This window comes from Rhinoderma darwinii, chromosome 13 (assembly GCF_050947455.1).
Source record: "Rhinoderma darwinii isolate aRhiDar2 chromosome 13, aRhiDar2.hap1, whole genome shotgun sequence".
In the NCBI taxonomy this organism is placed as follows: domain Eukaryota; kingdom Metazoa; phylum Chordata; class Amphibia; order Anura; family Rhinodermatidae; genus Rhinoderma; species Rhinoderma darwinii.
Window position 1 is genome coordinate 26,659,372 of NC_134699.1, and position 17,935 is coordinate 26,677,306.

A 17,935-nucleotide genomic window follows, 5' to 3' on the forward strand; every position below is an offset into this window, starting at 1 on the left:
CGGAGCTTTGCGGCTAATCCACGTGAAGTCCATTTTTGTTATGTAATTCTTATGTACTTACAGCAAAACTGTGGCAATTCGCGGTAAGCAGCATACATTTTTTGTCTCGGCTGCGCGGCAATTACCACGGTACAACTGCTACGAGCAGGACTGTGAACCAGTGACACTATCTGTGGGGTTCACCTTTATATAGAGACTGTCTAGTTCATTTGAAAGACCCCATGGCTGCCCTGGGATAATGTCTGCTTTGTATGTCCTAATATCTACCACATATTAGTACTTGGGCAGCAAGTAACCTGATCCCTCAGTGACTAATAATCCATCTCGCCTCTCAAAACTGTTCACACGGGTTGGATAAACTGCGGAAAGTCCACAGCATATATGACCCAGAACATGCAACAAAATATTCGCACCAAATGGTCCTTAAATTTAATGCGTATATTGAACCAGATTGACCGGTGTGGAAAAGGGCCGCCTGAAAAAAAAAAGAGCCCTATACTCACCTCTTCTGGCATTGCCAAAGCAACGAGTCTCTGCTCTTCTGGTTGATCTGTGTCTAGGCGTCTTCCTGAGACGACCTTTCGACAGGATAGGTGATAAATATATGATCGATACGCTGTTTTCTCCTTCATGGTCGGAAATCAGGCGGAGCACAAAGAGGTAGAACGGGTTTAGGGGCCCCCGTTCTAGAGATAGGTGCAGGTCCCAGAGGTGGGACCCGTAGCGATCTCTCATATCCTGTGGATATGTCATAAATGTCCCGCGTGGCAAAACCCCTTTAAGAGGCGTCCGTGTGCCAGAAATGTAAATCGCAGCTTGTGTAGATTACCACTATAATTTATGACCGTTTCTGGTGTAAATTATAGTGAATTTGTTTACACTTATGCTTAGTGCCGACCACTTTTGGAAAGTGCCTGATGCGGCGTAAAAGGGCAAAAAGACCCAAATTGTTGTGCAACTATGCCTTGCGTCATAACTCCATAATACGGGCGTGCAGCCGTTGATACATTCCCCCTATGTCTATTCAGGGGATTTGTAGCAAAAAAGTCACCACAGCAGTCAAAACACTGAATAACCATGAAGTGGGTCTTATTGTAGTTTTATATACACATAAACCAGAAAAATAAATAGACTATGGATTTCCCCAGTGCAAAGCCACTTATATAAATCCCAAGAAGGTTTCTAATGTAAAGATAATTCTTACATTTTTTTTCCACAATGTTTTACCTAAAGCTGCAATTTAAAAAAAAAAATCTTACCCAATGTAGGGCAGAGTTTACCTGGACCATGTGACCATGTGCACCTGTGTGAAGAAATGTTCCTGTTTTGGAAACCATGTATCATGAAGGTAACGTCTATGAGTTGCTACAAGGTAGAAACCATACTGTAAAGGGGATTTTACACTGGACGATTATCGGGCAGACGAGTGTTCATAGAACACTCGTTGCTAATAATTGCCCTGTGTAAACGGGAACGGTCAGCAGATGAACGAGCAAATGCTCGATCACCTGCTGATCGTATCGTTTCAAAAAAGTAAAATATTATCGTTGTTGGCAGCTCATCTCCCTGTGCAAACGGGGACGCGCTGCCGACATGATAACAATGTATGGGGACGAGCAATTGAAGTAACGACCGCTCATCCCCATCCATAGCTCCATGTGACAGGAGCAAACGAGCGCCGATCAACGATGTCTCGTTGATCGGCGCTCGCTACATCGGCCGCTTATCGGCCAGTGTAAAAGGGCCTTAACACTGAATACAAAGAACACAAAGCTTTTACATTACACGGGTAGAGAACACATACCAACACCATGTAACGGCAAATGTGTAATTTTTTTCCTTTAATCATGGAAAATATACATTCGATATATACGGTACTAATAAATAAAGCCAGCCAGTGGGTTTTCTGTACCTCAAATCCAGTTTTATTTTTGTTCTTCTGTTAACAGCAGATTACAGATTAGAGGCAGAGGCCTGTTGTAGAACCATACACATATAATAAACAGTCTCAGTAAGTTTTATTGACAGCTCACCTACCCTCGGAGTATACATAATATATATGTCTATTGATTACATGTTGTATTTCCACATTATACCAGAGTCAGTTGTCCACTGTGGATTCCTATTTTCACCTGTTGTTGGACAGGACAACTAATCAATAACCTGAGCGAAATACTTTATATGGGCTCCATTCTGTCTGCTATCTCTTTTGTTGTTTTCACTTTCCCACCATCCAGTAACTGACCGCTGCTCCCTCTGACCAAGGGGCGGTCATCATTTATTGGTGTCCTTTACAATGGAAAATGTTCTTTGCCAGCAATATATGGGATTTTACTAAATTCAAATACTAGGGTGGCCTTATTCATGGTGTAAATTATAGCAAATGTGTTGAAATGTGACAAATTTTGCACAAATATATCATGCACTAAAATGTGACTTTTCTATGACACTTGTAAAGCATTTTAAAAGTTACCCATGGTTTTGTTGTAATCTGTAGCAATGACAGGGACGTACCTATGGGGGCTGTCAGGCTCTTTTTCCCCCGGGTGCTGGCGGACAGGGTTGCGTCAAAAAGTCTCTCTAGCTCATCCAGGATATTTCTATACAGATTTAGATTAGATAGGCCAGCGACCCAATTCTTTGCCCCAGGTGAAGGAATACCTAGTTACAACTCTGACAATGGAGACACATAGATTTGCATAGCAGCTGTATACACAAAATTATAGGATATTTTTTAACAAGACTGTTTGCAAAGTTGCTTCTTTTTATTATAGATGGATTGGAGCAATAACAAATTGGTTGGAAATGAAGGACATAGGCTCTAATTTGAGTGATGTCTGTGACATATTAAAGTGTTGCACACCTCATCTTTATAAATGTCTCTGTTGCGTCAGACTGATCTATGTGCTCCACATTTTCAATAACATTTTTTGTCTTTAGACATAGATAAATAAATGTCTTGAGGCCAATAATTGGGCAAACAAGCCTTCATATGAACGCTCATTCCCGATCACTGCTCTGTGTAAACAGGACAACGATCAGTCGATGATCGAGCAAATGCTAGTTCACTGGCTGATCTGCTCATTTATGTGGCCAATAAAATGGTCGCTAGCCAGCAGCACATCTCCCTGTGTAAACAGGGAAATGTGCTGCCGACATAATGGAAATGTATGGGGACGGACAATCGTAGTAACGATCACACATTTCCCATACGGAACCGATCAATTCTCCTTATGAAAGGAGCAAACAAACGCCGATCAGCAAGCTGTCTCGTTGATTGGCGCTTGTTTTCATGGCCCGATATGTAAAAGGAGCCTTACATCCAGGGCCAGATTATAGGCAGTGTCAGGGGCGTAAATATAGGGGTTGCAGTCGCACACGGCCCTAAAGCTTAAGGGGGCACAAAAGAAATTCTGCCACATATGAAGAGACCAGCACTGTATAAATAAAGCGGCAGCTGCTGCTGGTGTATGGAATGGGTGAATATCTTCTTGTTCAATGTTGGCGTCTTCTATACTCCTGTAACACCTCAATAGGGCTCTTTTTAGCTTAAACCTCTTTGGCTCTACTGCATATGTCACCAATGGGATCTTCTCACATCTATGACATGTATCAGTGACATATCAAAAGAACATTTTAATTGAATTACCCCTTTAAATACTACAATGCAGTGCCTATTATTCTTTGGCCTTACCTATTATGTTTTATTACATTAATTGTTGTTTTTTTGTTAGATAACCTAAATGAAAAAGAATAAATAAAAAAATAACTTGATCACTAAAATAATTAAACCAGAAAAACAAAACAGCAAATCTGAGTCCAAAGATTGTTACTATTAACTACAACACCAACACGCTACTTTGGAGGCAAGTCGATGCTCCAATATGATGCCCGTTTATCAGTTCAATTCAAGGACAAATTTCTCTTGCACATCTAGCTGACTGTGTAGGTCTGGGTGCTACTGATAACCTATAAGTGTGTCCTTAGTTATTTAAATACTACAAGCTGGTGAATTCCGTCTTCATACAGAGTGAAGAGAGATAAGACCTGCTACGCACTCAGCCTCTCGCCATTACTGAGAATGTACATGTCCCCAGCCTGATAACATGCACTATACATCAAATACCTTCTTGAAAACAGTCACACTCAGTAAAGGCCCTAGCCCGGGATTTATTTTATTAACTGTTTTGCATTAGGGGACCAAATCTTGATTTTTGTGCTTATAACCTTTTGCTGATAGAACATTTGGGGTGTACAAAGAAGAAAAGTTGCCCTCTAGCAGAAATCAAAATTGTGCCGCCCTCCTGTTGCCATTTCAAGTTAAGTCCTGATACTTGAGAGCCCGTCACTTGTTAAAAGGGTTTTCCAACAATATTAAATATGATATATTTTGTAAAATACTTACTTTCGACAATCGACTCTGGTCCCCCTCCCCCTGGCCTTTGTTGGTCCCTGCTGCTCCAGTGTTATTCTTCCGGCCCGATGGCGTGTCGTCCATATCATGGCCAATCGCTGCCAGCCGCAATGGTATTTCATTTCTACATAACTTGCAGTAAAAGTACAATTTATTATATCCTTGTAACTTTTTAATGGAAAGTCAATTGGAGCTATGCCTCATGTTAACATGTCTTTGTCCAAGAACAATTGCCTCTATACCAGCAGGAAATCCCAGCATAAACATAGCAGTTGAATACAAAAAGTAGTAGTTTTACTTATAATTTGATCACACAGCTTTTCGTAACCGATCCGAAAACTGGTAAACGTTTTCGGTCAAGGTGTTTCTATGATAGCGGTTATATCGCTCCTACCTTTTACGCCTATGACATGAAATTATCCAGCTTCCAGCAGTCAGATGGTCTGAAGATCAGTTAATCGAAAACATTTACCAGCTTTTTGGTCTTTTACAAAAATTTGTGTGATACAATTATAAATAAAACAACTACTTTTTGCCTTCAAGAGTGTGCGGAGTTCTTGAAATACATTGTAATTGGGTTGGGAGCCTACTTACCTGCACCTCGCATAGATTAAAGTGCTGTGTTACACTAGAATTTTTTTATTTTTTTTACGTGCAGTGAATCAGTTGTCTTTACATACATGCTAGTCTTTGACTCTTTAGTCATCAAATGTAAAATCCAGTACCTTTATAATATTTATTAAATATATTTTTTGTTTTCACTTTTTTATTAGTTCATTTTTATTACATATTGTTGAAAGAAAAAACTCCTTTTTTGATTCTAAAAGTCTAATGATATTTTAATATGTTTGTCTTTTTCTGATCAGTACTTGAAATGACCTTATACTGTAACAAGTCGATTATTTCTAAAATACATGTGTACATATAGATTCAAAGATTTATTCTAAGCTGGAAGTGCTATTTATATAAGATTTCTCTTGTGACATTTCCTTATGCCTGAAGGCAAAACTAACCTTTTACATGTGGAGACATTCAAGAAACACTGATCGTATAGCAGAGCTGGGGGAATACAGAAACATTAGGCAGTTTACCAGGAAATGTTCCTGAAAGGTAATATACACATATATCTACATCTGTCTATCTAGAATATGTTTTATTATACTGGACTTATACTTCAAGTTACAAACATTAGACTAATATTCTGATAAGCATTTCCATCTAAAAAATTAAAATTCTTTAAAAATGAAAAAAAAAAATATTCTGATATTTGGCTACATCTGTCTCTCCAAAAGCTGAGTAGAAACCAATATAATCAGTACTGATTCCTTGTCTTTAAAGTGCTATGAGCGCTTTAAAGAATCTGTTTTCAAAAAGAATCCAACAAATCCTGACCGGTCCCATTGAGCATTTAATGTGCTCCATTAGGATAGGCCATCAATGTTTTACTCTCATAAAATCCCCCTTAGCTATATTTCAAGAGATTTTAATAAAACCCGGCTTGGGTGTATAATAAAAGCATCATATCTGTTTGCTGTACATCCCACATCTTACCATTTTTGTGCAGCGTTCTATTTAAGACCAAGTAGGAGGCGAAGTTACTTCCGTCCTCACTGATTTCACAACTCAACTATGATTCCCATCATTCCTTGTTTAACTTTTTGAAGCATGTCTCTGCACAATTAGAGGAATAAGAGAGAGAGAGAGGAGAGAACTCAAATTACTAAGCTGTGAGAACTAAAATCTCTGAGAATTAAAGACGTCAGACAGCTACTTCCTGTTCCAGAAACTGAAGGTAAGCGATGTCTGCAGCACAAACTACTGAACTTACAAGAGAAAGATTGCACATAGTTATGGCACAAAAAGATTTAGGAGCACAGAGAATTTTTCATTTTTGGCTGGAAGTATAATTTACCTAGGCTGATGTTCACCAGCACAATGTAAAAATCCCTCTGATTTTTACAAAATAAAGTCACAAGTTCCCTAATATACAAGAGAAGCTAAGGCGAATCGTAAATAGAGCGCCATTTATCTATTTTAGTATTTTCTGATATGTCATTGAAACATGGGCCGTGTAAACGAGTGCCGATCAACGAGACAGCAGGTTGATTGTCCGTTGTTTGCTCCTTTCACGTGGAGCAATGATTGGATATGTATAGGAACAAGCGCTCGTTACTCCGGTCGCTCGTCCCCATGCATTTTCGTCATGTTGGCAGCACGTCTCCCTGTTTACATGATGATTTACGCGATGATTTTTAATGCTGCATAAAAGAGTAGATCAGCCGATGAATGAGCGTTTGCACGTTCAACTGCTGATCGTTGCCATATGAATGCTCGTTTTCCCGATCATTGACCCGTGTAATAGGGCCTTTAGGCCCGATGCACACGGCCATGCCTGTAATCGCGGGCCGCGATTGCAGGCACAGCCGGCCGCAGACATCCGCCCGCATTTTATGGGAGCAGAGACCGTAAAAAGCTAAAGATAGGACATGTCTTATCTTTTGTGGTACACTTCTACGGCCCGGACACTTTCCCGTGACTAAACGGGAAGGTGTCCGTGAACAATAGAAGTGAATGCATCCATAATTGCAGACCGTAATTGCAGTTCGCAATTACGGATGATTTTTTACGAACGTGTGCATGGGTCCTGAGGGTTGGAATTTTGAAAGCTCCAATAAAAAAGGCTGGACCATCCTAGAACTGACTCCTATTGACCGAAAGCAATCTCTTCTGATGCTCACATAAACATGTACACTCAGATTGGCCGAGCGTGTATGTTTATGTCAAAAGGCAAAGAGATAAGCTGCTGCCAGACACTTCTGGCAGCGCTTATCTACCAAGAGAATAAAGGATGAGGCATGTTGAAATCCAACATGTTTGATTCTTGTCTTCCTCGATTGCACATGTTGTGGGACAGTCTAGAGAACCCCATACACCTTTTTGTCATAGCCCACTGAAATTAGCAGGTTCGGACAACTTTTTTATAATGTACATGGCCAGCTTTGATGAAGAGGTGGATGCTCAGTAATGACCATTCAACTAATGAAATTAGTGATCACTTCTGAGCAAAATACACTTTTACCAGATGTCAGGAAATTTTTACTTAGATCATTGATGTGGGTTCTATCATGCAGACTCAACCAACAAATGTAATGTAATTGGCTAAATGGCATCAGAAGACTCTGAAACTGGAGTATCCCATTAACTGCGACCATCGAATTTACATCAACTTCTATCAAAAGGACTGTTCAAATAATTCAAATTGGTATCTGCAGAGATATTTGTGTGAAGATCTTTTCTTTGTTCAGGCTTTGTGCACATAATAATAATAATAGTAATAATAATAATAATATTTTTTATTTCTATAGCGCCAACATATTTCGCAGCACTTTACAGTTCAGGGGGTACATTGTACAGACAATATCGGACATTACATATTGACAAAACTAATTTACATTTCAAACAAGACGAGTGAGCACCCTGCTCGCAAGAGCTTACAATCTATGAGGAAATACGGGAGACACAAAAGTGTAAAAAATGCTTAAGTACTATTGTCCAGCCATCTTTTATACATATGGGGTACTACACATAAAACTGCATGAGCCGGTCACCAGCCAGTGTCAGTGTATGACAGACATGAAGTGCATTAGTGTGCAAGGAGGGGGATACTGCTGAATGAAGGGGCCTCATGTCATGGGAAAGGAGTCAGATTAGGGAATATTATAGGTCTGTCTAAAAAGATGTGTTTTCAGGGCACGTCTAAAACTGGATGTTGGGAATTAATCTGATTGTCTATGGCAGCGCATTCCAGAGGACGGGTGCAGCATGAGAGAAATCTTGGAGACGGGAGTGGAAGGTTTGGATTATGGAGGATTTTAATCTAAGGTCATTGGCAGAACATGGAACGCGAGTAGGCTGGTAGACCGAGATGAGGGAAGAGGTGTAAGGAGGTGCAGCACTGTGGAGAGCTTTGTGGGTGAGAGTAATATGTTTAAATTTAATTCTGAACGGTATAGGCAACTAGTGCAGTGACTGGCAGAGGGTAGAGGCATTAGTGTAGCGGTTGGTCAGAAAGATGAGCTTGGCTGCTGAATTAAGGATCGATTGGAGAGGGGAGAGTTTATTGAGTGGAAGACCGACTAATAATGAGTTACAGTAGTCAAGACGAGAGTGAATCAGAGCAACAATAAGGGTTTTGGCTGTTGCCACGGTAAGAAAAGGGCGGATTCTGGAGATGTTTTTAAGGTGAAAATGGCAGGAGCGTGAAAGTGATTGAATGTGAGAAGATCTGAGTCAAATAGCATAGCTGTATGGAGGCACACAAATAAATAAATGTTTTATGTAAAAATCTGCAGCAATTTCAGCTGCTAATAAATAAATAAATAAATGTTTCTTATGTCGTAGGAAACTGCCATAATAATTTTCTTCAAATATACAAGTCCATTTACCAAGTCCCCTTCGTGCAGATGGTCCTTGACATGTGGGGGATTGTAATTCTAAACCCCAATAGGGTTAATAGCTGTAGGGTCTATGTATAAGTTCTTTTGACAATCCTTCGCTCTATTTGACATTCGTGAAAACATGACACAAGTGCAATTTGTTATAAAGCAAACATCAGCATAAAATATGCCTGCATGCTCAGGGAAACCATGTCATATACGCAAAAACTTACAGTTCTAGGCACACAAAGGAATTATTACAAGTTCTCTGTGTATTTTACTATGTGTATTAAGAAAAATATAAATAGTTTGGCTCCCCTATATCCTGGTTTATAATGGAATAATATCTTTATGTAAGAATGGATTCAATGGGGGGGTGTACATATCATAGGGACAGCCCCCGCGGGTGATCTTCGGCTGATTTAGGGGTAAGACTCAACTCAGGCCAGTCCTGTATCCCTTGGAAGAACGCCACTTCTCCATAGGCCTGAGGTTTATTCTGTCCTTTTCTTGCCTTTCATGATATCACGGCCGTTTCTAGAGAATTTAGCTAAGAGGGCGGACATTATAGTTCACAATAATCATTCCAACAACCATTATTTTATCATCGTACCATTGGGATTTGGCATTGAATATACTATAATGTGTATATAGCACCACCTGCTAAGCTATTTCCAGTCGGCTTGCAGGTAAAAATCCAAAAGTTCTTTCTAAATCTACAGACATTGATAATAGATGCCTAAATGAAAGTGGCATCCTATCTGGATTGATCAACTCTTCTAATAACTTCTGAGAGATAAATGGCAATCCACAGATGGGTACTATTCAGCATTGTTTGTTTGTTTGTTTGTTTGTTTGTTTTTTTAACTTGACAACTTACAGGATGATATTAAGACAGATGATGTGTTATACAATCTAGAAGATATAAAGTAGAAACAATGAGTACTCAGGGTGTATGCACAATAGAGGCAGACCATCTGAGGGGGTCCCGGTTGGTTCAATCCTCTTTTTTTCTTATACTATACCTGGGGCCCCACACTATTGTAACAGCATTGTGTTGCAAGAACCTTTAGGCCCTGTTCACACAGAGTAGTTTGACGCGGAAACTGCGTGGGAAAACGCGCAAAAAAACCGGCCGAATACTCCTCCCATTGATTTCAATGGGAGGCGGAGGTGCTTTTTCCACGCGAGTGGTAAAACCGGCTGGCGGGATAAAGAAGCGACATGCCCTATCTTCGGGCGTTTATGTCTCTCTCCTCCCATTGACATCAATGGGAGGCAGAGAAAGCGTTTTTCGTGGCATTTTTGCCCACGGCGCTCAAAGGCCACGGGCGAAAAACGCCACAAAAATGTGGCAAACAGCGTGCAGGCAGATCAAAATCTCAGTGTGAACAGGGCCTTACAGGACTCCCCTCTGCAGACCAATTTCATTATTATCAAACAAGGGGGTGGGTAATTGACCCATTGCTCATGGAACTGTGATAGAGCTGAAAACAAACACCAGGTCCTTCTATCTAAGCAAAACCAAGCACCATAACGAAGGGCTAATTTCAAACTTCGCCATGGAGCCTCTTCTCTTCTATGTACGAGACTGTTACGTAGTCAAATTTGAAGCTGAATGACAAGTAATATGGCTGACTATACCGCTGAAATTGGTTGGTGCTCTTGGACTTGGCGCAAATCTAAATAAAAATTCCAATGCACTAATAAGATCAATAATCCATAACTATCTACTCCACTCCACTATCTACAGCTCGTTGAGTCTTAGTCTTTTGTCTTGCTGAGTGTCTCACTTTAATTGATGTCACCGCGCCGTATCACTAGTTGCAGTCTAGGGGCCCAGAGTAGTCCAAGTCCACACCTGGCAGTGTTAAAGAGTTTACGTTCATGGATTAACAAATTGTTTCACTACATATATTATATCATATATATATATATATATATATATATATGTATATATGTTATTTATTTTACCAATGTCTGTATAATATAATTTATCTGCTGCCTGCAAGGTGATTTAAATAACCATGGAGAGGACCACATGTAAACTCATCAACATACTTCTGCAGGAACTGTAAGTGTTTATGTATAAGAGGGTTACTAATTAGGTCACTCTGCTCCTCATCAAGTGGCACCCAAGCACCTGCAAGATGCTGGCGTCGTCCCATTGCCAGGCTCATTAGGCAGTGATTGCAATCAGTAGAGTCTCTGCGCTGTGATTGACCCTTTCAGATGCTAATCTCCATCTCTATCGCTGACAGGAAGTCCTAGTTCCCAGACATTAAAGTAACAGGTGATATTAGGTATAGAACATAATGTAAATCTGGATTCTGTGAAGCACAGTGGCTGAGGGCAAGACATAAGGTGAAATACTTTCTGGTCCACTGGAATTTTACAACTTTAAAACGAATTGTAGAATTTTATGACGTCAGTGGTATACATCTTAGGGCCGAGCTATAGGCAATAGAAAATGAGAAGACACTGATTTTATATTCAACTCCCAAAATGTTGATACAGTGCTTTAGAGGGTCGTTTTGTCAGTGCTAAGTTCCAATATATAGGGTTTGTATGATCTTCTCCCACACAATTTTTAAACCCCACTGGGGACAAGGAAGAGGAAATAAATAATAAACAAATCATTATCCTTATACTAAACTGACTTGAATACCACTGCTCAGCTGTGACTAAAAAAAATAATATTTTCAACAAGTTGTTCTCTTTGGACAATTCCTTTTTGTGGAGTCCCATGATATGCTGATCAAGTGATCAGCTGTAAACTGTGGGGGGATCTGGAAGGAATCTGGCAGCAAGGGTTTTATTCCCCTGCAGTGCTCCCGTAGGGTAAATTAAGTATTACACAATTCCCATTAAAACCAATGGCTGTTCATGTAATGCATGTATGTGCCAGATCCTCCAGAGTGAGAGACACAAATGGTAGGTCCACCTCTATTAACTCAGAAATCCCGTATAGGGTATTTGAAAATAGGTTTTCTAAATCAGACAACCCCTTTAATAAAGCTTCCCTATAACTGTACTAGTGAGACCTTACGTTGTGCATCCCTTGCTGATTAATGGGAATGCTAAGATGGGCACTATCAAAGTATTATCTCCAAAGTGGCTATGGAAGAAGAGGGAACAGAATCTACATGCCTTCCCGATTAAGATTGATTTGAAACTCTTTTAAATTACTTCTTGCAATCAAATCTCTTTTTCATTTCAGTGGCTCTGAGATATATTAACATTCTGATCTGTCTCAACCCAATGCTGAGCTCCTGGCTTCTGCAGGAGCCTGAACCCTGATGACATGAGAAAATGTGAAAACAAATCATGAGTCTATTAACCCCTTAATGACCGGGCCTGAAAAGACCTTAATGACCAAGCCAGATTTGTTAAAGAGGCTCTGTCACCAGATTTTGCAACCCCTATCTGCTATTGCAGCAGATAGGCGCTGCAATGTAGATTACAGTAACGTTTTTATTTTAAAAAAACGAGCATTTTTGGCCAAGTTATGACCATTTTTGTAGTTATGCAAATGAGGCTTGCAAAAGTCCAAGTGGGTGTGTTTAAAAGTAAAAGTCCAAGTGGGCGTGTATTAGGTGCGTACATCGGGGCGTTTTTAATACTTTTACTAGCTGGGCGCTGTGAAGAGAAGTAACATCCTCTTCTCTTCAGAACGCCCAGCTTGTGACAGTGCAGATCTGTGACGTCACTCACAGGTCCTGCATCGTGACGGCCACATCGGCAGCAGAGGCTACAGTTGATTCTGCAGCAGCATCAGCGTTTGCAGGTAAGATCGACTTACCTGCAAACGCTGATGCTGCTGCAGAATCAACTGTAGCCTCTGGTGCCGATGTGGCCGTCACGATGCAGGACCTGTGAGTGACGTCACAGATCTGCACTGTCACAAGCTGGGCGTTCTGAAGAGAAGTGGATGTTACTTCTCATCAGAGCGCCCAGCTAGTGAAAGTATTAAAAACGCCCCGATGTACGCACATAATACACACCCACTTGGACTTTTACTTTTAAACACACCCACTTGGACTTTTGCAAGCCTCATTTGCATAACTACAAAAATGGTCATAACTTGGCCAAAAATGCTCGTTTTTTTTAAAATAAAAACGTTACTGTAATCTACATTGCAGCGCCTATCTGCTGCAATAGCAGATAGGGGTTGCAAAATTTGGTGACAGAGCCTCTTTAAATCTGGTATGTCTGACTTTATCAGAGAATAACTGTGCGAAAGTTTTGAATATCCAAGTAATTCTGACATTGTTTTTTCGTCACATGTTGTACTTTATTTTAGTGGTAAAAGTAGACTGATACGATTTGCGGAAATTAATGAAAAAATAGAAAAATTGAAGAAATTTTGTAAAAATTATCATTTTTCCCTATTTTTAACTGCAATATGTCACATATGTACATACATACTGTCCATTTTTTTTAATTAAATATATATTTACATCGCTTTACGCTATTTTGGCAGCACTTTTGAAAAAAACAATTTTTTTTGAGCAATTTAGAAGACTTACAAGTTTAGTAATGATTTTATACATTTTGAAGTACATTTTGTTTTCCTGCACCAAGCCAGGTTTTCAGAGGCTCATAGGTGTCAGAATGGTGGAAACCCCCACAAGTGACACCATTTTGAAAACTACACCCCTTAAGGTATTTATTAAGGGGTGTTGTAAGTATTTTGACCCCACAGTTTTTTTGTAAGAATTCATGCAAAGCAGGCATAAAAACATATAATTTCACTTTTTTCATAAAATTATGACTTTGAAGACCGATTTCTTTGTAAAGCGACCATGAGAATGAATAAATGCACCCCAAAATCTATCACCCTGTTTCTCCTGTTTTCAAAAATGCCCACATTGTGACCCTAATGCGTTGCCTGGACACACGGCAGGGCCCGAAAGGAAGGGAGCAACCGGAGGCATTCAGGTCTCATTTTTGCTTGAAAATGTTTTAGGCTCCACTGTACATTTGGAGAGGTTTTGAACTACCAGAACGATAGAAACTCCCCATAAACGACCCCATTTAGAAAACTAGACACCTTAAGGTATTTATCTAGGGCTGTAGTGAGTATTTTGACCCCACAATTTTTTGCTAAATTTAATGTATAGCAGGGGAAATAAAAAAAACAAAACACTTTTTATATAAAAGTATCACTTTGAAGACCGATTTCTTTGTAGAGCGACCATCAGAATGAAGAAACACCCCCCAAAATCTATCACCCTGTTTCTCCCGTTTTCAAAAATGCCCCCATTGTGACCCTAATGCGTTGCCTGGACACACGGCAGGGCCCTAAAGGGAGGTAGCGCCCGAAGACTTTCAGGACACACATTTTGCTTGAAAATGTTTCAGGTCCCATTACACATTTATAGAGGCACAGAGCTGCCAAAAAGATAGAAACTCCCCATAAATGACCCCATTTTGAAAACTAGACCGCTTAAGGTATTCATCTAGGTGTGTACTAAGTATTTTGACCCCACAGTTTTCGCAGGAATTAATGCAAAGCAGGTGGAAAGAAAATTTTATTTCACTTTTTTTCACAAATGTGTCATTTTAAGGTCAGATTTCTTGTACAGAGGACATGAGAATAAGGAAATGCACCAGAAAATGTATCACCCTGTTTCTCCTGTGTTCAAAAATATCCCCATTGTGGCCCTAATGTGTTTCCTGGACACACGGCAGGACCCAAAAGGAAGGGAGCACCCGGAGGCTTTCAGGACACACATTTTGCTTTGAAAATGGGAGGATTCTACTTTTCTAGATTGAGAAATAGATGTCCCTAACAGTTTCTACACCCTATGACTATGTCGTGCTAAGAAAGCAGCTGTCCTGAAATCATGTCAGTCCATAGACATTATGTATATCAACCCGCTCTGATATATAGTAAGTTAGAGTGGGAAAATGTATTAAACTGTTGGCGGAAAAAGGCAATATATCAAAAAAAAAGGAGGAAGAATGTATCCAGCTATGTGGAAAACTAGAGCATGTTCACAGGATGAAAGAAAATTTGTAGGGCTGTAATGACTTTATTATTCAAAGTGACTGGTCATACAACGTCTCTTTAGCTCCATCAATCCCTATATAAGGGACGAATGTGCCAAGTGACGCGGTACACCATAACAAGCCCCTGCCCGGCAAGGTAGGAACCGCCATGTGCACCAAACAACCAATCACCTGTAGAATATATAAAGGGGCAGTGTCCCACACCGTATGTATAGATACAGTAAAGGACCACTACTCCCCAAATTAATGTCGCTATTTCTAGAAGTATTGTCGGGTGTAAGAGGTCCACCAAAAACCCGAACAAAACTGTAATAAAGCCCATAGTGTATTGATAAGGACAAAACAGGGACTTATTCATAGACCAGGGTTGGAAGCACAAGCGGAACAATAATATCGTGACTCACTTCGCTGTCCTCGTTTGCTGCAGACCCGACACCGTTTTTTGGGGTATTTTTGGTTAGATGTTGAAGGGATGGGGTGTAAAAAATGTTTTTCAACAAGTCGGTGTACATCCTCTGACTCATGGACTACTCTCTGGTCTGCAGATTGAAATAGGAGATCTTCAATCACTTTCTCCTGAAATTCAAAGAATGTCACCCTGCCCGCTGATTTTTTGTACAGGACAAATGCGTTCTGCATCGCAACTTGAATCCCTTGAAGCGACACTTTCGCTGTCGCTTTCAAGTAAGGCTAGGTTCACACGACCTATTTTCAGACATAAACGAGGCGTATTATGCCTCGTTTTACGTCTGAAAATAGGGCTACAATACATCGGCAAACATCTGCCCATTCATTTGAATGGGTTTGCCGACGTACTGTGCAGACAACCTGTCATTTACGCGTCGTCGTTTGACAGCTGTCAAACGACGACGCGTAAAAATACAGCCTCGTCTCGTGCAGGACACTTCTTTGGACGTTTTTGGAGCTGTTTTCTCATAGACTCCAATGAAAACAGCTCCGAAAACGCAGCGAAAATTGTGAGTCGCTCAAAAAATGTCTGAAAATCAGGGTCTGTTTTCCCTTGAAAACAGCTCCGTATTTTCAGACGTTTTTGGTCACTACGTGTGCACATACCCTAAAAGCTCAACTTCAGATTCAGAATCCGTATCTGAGCATAGCATCTGATAGGCTTCCTCAACGCTGTATCTTCTGGCAGCCATAATGATAATACAGTCTAAACCGCAAATAATAAATGGAACTAGCGGTTTAAATTATTTTTTTTATCAACTAAGGCCTCATGCACACGACCGTAAAAACACCCGTTATTGCGGGTCGTAATTACGACCCGCAATAACGGGCTACAGACTTCTGTTACCCACGGGTACCTTCCCGTTTTCTCACGGGAAGGTGCCCGTGCCGTTAAAAAAATTAGAACATGTTCTATTTTTCTATTTTACGGGCCGTGCTGCTATACTTTATAATGACAGCACGGCTCGCAAAAGCGGCCGGCTGCCTGCGGCCGGCCGTGCTCGTAATTACGAGTCGTAATTACGAGCACGGTCGTGTGCATGAAGCCTAATCAACTAAGAACACTACTTTTTTATTGTTTTTTTTTAGTTTTTTTTTTTTTTTCAAACCTAAACCTAAACCCTACGCCTAACACAAACCGTAAACCCAAGCCCAGAACAGCACCCTACGCCGTCTAAGGCCCCATGCACATGAACGTGTTTTTGCGGCCGCAATTCCCCCGAAAATCCACGGGAGAATTGCGGCCCCATTCTTTTCTATGGGGCCATGCACACGACCGTAGTTTTTGCAGTCCTTGCACGGCCCGGGAGCCCGGACCTCAGAAAGAACGGGCATGTCTTATTACGGTCCTGTTCTGCGGTCCGGGCTCATTGAAAACAATGGTGGCGGCCATGTGCATGTCCCGCGATTTGCGGGCGGCCTGCGGCTGACAGTCCGCAGCCGGCCGACCCGAAAATCACGGCCGTGCACACGGCTACGGTCGTGTGCATGTGGCCTAACAGCGTACACGCCGTCTAACAGCGAACCGTAAAAAGAAAGTAGTTTATAGTACGATTCTTAGTATATACAGTTAATATATTTATATTTATATATATATATGTATATACTATATACTATAAAATACTGAAAAAAAATTGTTTTTAAACTGTGTAAGGGACAAGTGATTTTGTGTGGGGACACTGACACACTTGTATCTGTTTCTCTCCACAGCTAGAACAGTGAGGAGAAACAGATACATGTTTTTACTTTTATTTTACAGTAGTGATCACTATGATTGGATCTCATAGTGATCACAAAAGATCAGGAACCAATACTATTGGCTCCTGATCACTGCTCTAAGAACAGAGCTGCTAGCAACAGCTCGTTCTTAGAGCAGGAGCTGTCATTTAGACACTCCCGGCGGGTTGGTACGCAGTAACAGCATGTGACCGCTGTGATTGGCTGTCACAGCGGTCACGTGCTGTTACGACGAAATCGGCAGGTCCTGATGGCTGCACTAAGAACCGGACCTGTTACTTACAGCCGGTTTTTAGTGCAGATGCCACCAGGGTGCCGATAAACCCCCTCTACTACAGCGACGCCAAAAGGCGTCGCTGTAGACTGAGTACATGCACCGCCTGATGTCAAAAGACGGTGGGCGGTCGTTAAGGGGTTAAAATGAACTTGTGATCATAGTTAAAACCTGATCTATAGAGGAAGTCAGTGTCGGTCTTTCTGTCTCATTATTAAATAAAATACACCAATATCAGGGGGACCATAATAATGGATCATTGTAATGAAAAGCATTTGGTTGGCAGAGGAAAGGTACTTGAAATTTAAAGGGTTTGTATGAGATTACAGAAAAAAGGTCTGAATTTTTTATCCAAAACAGCACCACTTTAGTTCATGGCTTGTGACTGATATTGCAGCTCAGCTATATTTATTTGAGTACAATACACATGCAAACACATCTCATAGAAAAGTGTGGCGTTTATGGGAATCCCATACAACTGCATTAACCACATCGTTTTATATTTTATACATGGATCTGTCAACAAATATTCATTTAAGCAGAAAGATTACCTAATACTCCATAATACATTGTTGAGCTAGATGTATGAAT

General features: G+C 40.6%; 1 long non-coding RNA gene across 1 annotated transcript in view; it reads left to right on the forward strand.

Moving 5' to 3' along the window:
• Window positions 1-17,935, forward strand: part of LOC142665571 (uncharacterized) — a 282,261-nt gene that overhangs the window by 1,783 nt on the left and 262,543 nt on the right. Inside the window, exon 2 of the long non-coding RNA XR_012851522.1 lies at window positions 1,269-1,348. This is a non-coding gene — a long non-coding RNA (uncharacterized LOC142665571). The remainder of the gene's footprint in view (window positions 1-1,268; window positions 1,349-17,935) is intronic.